The following is a 2500-nucleotide window of genomic DNA, read 5'->3' on the forward strand; positions in this document are numbered from 1 at the left end:
TTATGTTGTAATTTATTTGTCGTAACAAAATTTTCAAGCTGAATCCACATGTTTGAGGCCTGTGATGATCTTTTTTGGCCACCCTGAGCGCGAGAGGCGCAGAGGGCTACGCGCCGCCACCTGCTGGGAGACGGCCTTTAGAAAAAAGGAGTGGGATTTAAAGTGGGAGCTGGAGGAAGAGAAGAGAGGCGAAGAGGAAGATTCTGGGAGAGGAACCTGTTTGATGTGCAGAGGAACCGTAAGTCAGTGTGGGCTATCAGAGGCGGCGAGGTCTTCACTTATCGCCGCTTTAATATCCTGTATAATAATCCAAACATCTTTTTTTTCTGTGTGTGTATTTATACGCCTCTGTTTCATCACCTGTGTCTTTCTCTAAAGAGTCAGATAGCCGGAATCTGAGTAATGGAGCACGTATGTGGAGTAATTAATTGAGATATTAGTTTTATTTACGATTCCTCGGCCATGAGTCGGTCTTGACCGAGTGAATAATTTCCAAGGAACCAGCAGAAACTCATGAAGGGCAGAAATGTAGACTGTGTGACCTGTGAGGATAAAATTCAGACCTCCACTTTTAGGGGTTTTTGTGAAAGAATGGAGCAATTAGAGTCGAGAAAGAGAGGCATCGGAAAAATGCTCTAGCCTTGTGGATGAAGAAGAGATGGTGTGTGTGTGTGTGTGTGTGTGTGTGTGTGTGTGTGTGTGTGTGTGTGTGTTCAGATGGGGAACACTGTAGCTGGCTGCGATCAAGAGATTTGGCGTGCGTCATGGTCACGGCGTAGGGGGAGATGCTAACGTGTGCCTCGGCTTGTGTGTGTGTGAAGTGTGCGTGTGGTGCGCTTGACGGCAGAGGATTTGGCGTGTGTCAGGGTCGAGGGAAAGGAGATGAAGGGGAGAGAGAGAGAGAGAGAGAGAGAGAGAGAGAGAGAGAGAGAGAGAGAGAGAGAGAGAGAGAGACTTTTTTTTACTTTTTCAACACTTTATTTACACAAGTCACATATCATTAAAATTCATGGCGACTTAATAAATAAATAAATAAGTTAAGATGGTTTCTACATTGATTAAAACATGGGTGATTAGAGAGAGGGAGACAGAGAGAGGGGGGGGAGAGAAAGAGAGGGAGAGAGAGAGAAAGAGAGAGAGAGAGAGAAAGAGAAAGAGAGAGCGAGGGAGAAAGAGAGAGAGAGAGAGAGAGAGAGAGAGAGAGAGAGAGAGAGAGAGAGAGACCGAGGGAGAGATATATATATAGAGAGATAGGAGGAGACCGAGTGAAGAGAGATAGAGGAGAGAGAGAGAGATAGAACCTAATGGAGAGAGAGAGATAGAGAGATGAGACCTATTGAGATAATATATATATAGATATATAGACCACACACCTGTAGCAGCCACACTTCAGGAGCGTGCCTGTGAGGACACCCAGCCAGACACAGAGAGATAACACACTCAGGCTCTCTGATAGGCCTGTTAGCCTCAAGGCTAAAACACTAAAAAAACACTTATTTACTAATGATCTGTAACTCTACAGCCTCACTTGACTCACACGACGTGCGTTCGCACAGATGCGGTCACTGACGAGGCAAAACAGTGCCGAGTAAAAAAGAATCGGTTTGATTGAAGATTTGGACAATCTGAATGATTTTTGTTGTTGTTTGTTTCTAGTCCCTTTCCTCTCAGTCTCGAGGCTCAGAAGCTGAGGGGAAAAAACAGACGTGTACGACTTGGACCACCGAAGTCTAACTCAACGGGTGCTTCTACTCACCTGTCAATCATGTATCACTGAAAGCTTCTATCCTTGTGTCTGGTGATGCCACAACTGATGATCCACTAGCAGCATTTTTAGGGCGTGGCTTTAAAAGAAACAGCGAATGCTTGAGAAGCTTCATTTAATCATTTGCTCCCTTTGAGCACAATCGCTGACGACACCTTTAATTCACAAACTGCATAATTTGCTTATTAAGGCTTTTTAAGTTATTCAGAGGAGGGACGAGGGCTTAGTGGTTAGCACGTTCGCCTCACACCTCCAGGGTCGGGGGTTCGATTCCCGCCTCAGCCTTGTGTGTGTGGAGTTTGCATGTTCTCCCCGTGCCTCGGGGGTTTCCTCCGGGTACTCCGGTTTCCTCCTCCGGTCCAAAGACATGCATGGTAGGTTGATCGGCATCTCTGGGAAATTGTCCGTAGTGTGTGAGTGTGTGAGTGAATGAGAGTGTGTGTGTGTGTGCCCTGTGATGGGTTGGCACACCGTCCAGGGTGTATCCTGCCTCGATGCCCGATGACGCCTGAGATAGGCACAGGCTCCCCGTGACCCGAGGTAGTTCGGATAAGCGGTAGAAAATGAATGAATGAAGTTATTCAGATCTTTATTCCATGACATGTGGGAATTTATAATGACATGGAGCGTTGAATATTTTTCAACACACACACACACACACACACACACACACACACACACACACACACACACACACACACACACACACACACACACACACACACCTTCGTAACT

The 2500-nt window shown here is 46.2% G+C and overlaps 1 protein-coding gene across 1 annotated transcript in view; it reads right to left on the bottom strand.

Annotated features, from left to right (window-relative positions):
* Positions 1–2415: 2415 nt before the first annotated feature.
* The window catches only part of adgrd2 (adhesion G protein-coupled receptor D2), a 46868-nt gene continuing 46783 nt past the window's right edge, over positions 2416–2500 (bottom strand). The window contains exon 27 of the transcript XR_007137717.1: positions 2416–2490. The gene's annotated coding sequence lies outside the window, so the exon portion shown is untranslated. The remainder of the gene's footprint in view (positions 2491–2500) is intronic.

Source organism: Tachysurus fulvidraco, chromosome 14 (genome assembly GCF_022655615.1).
Source record: "Tachysurus fulvidraco isolate hzauxx_2018 chromosome 14, HZAU_PFXX_2.0, whole genome shotgun sequence".
Taxonomy (NCBI): Eukaryota; Metazoa; Chordata; class Actinopteri; order Siluriformes; family Bagridae; genus Tachysurus; species Tachysurus fulvidraco.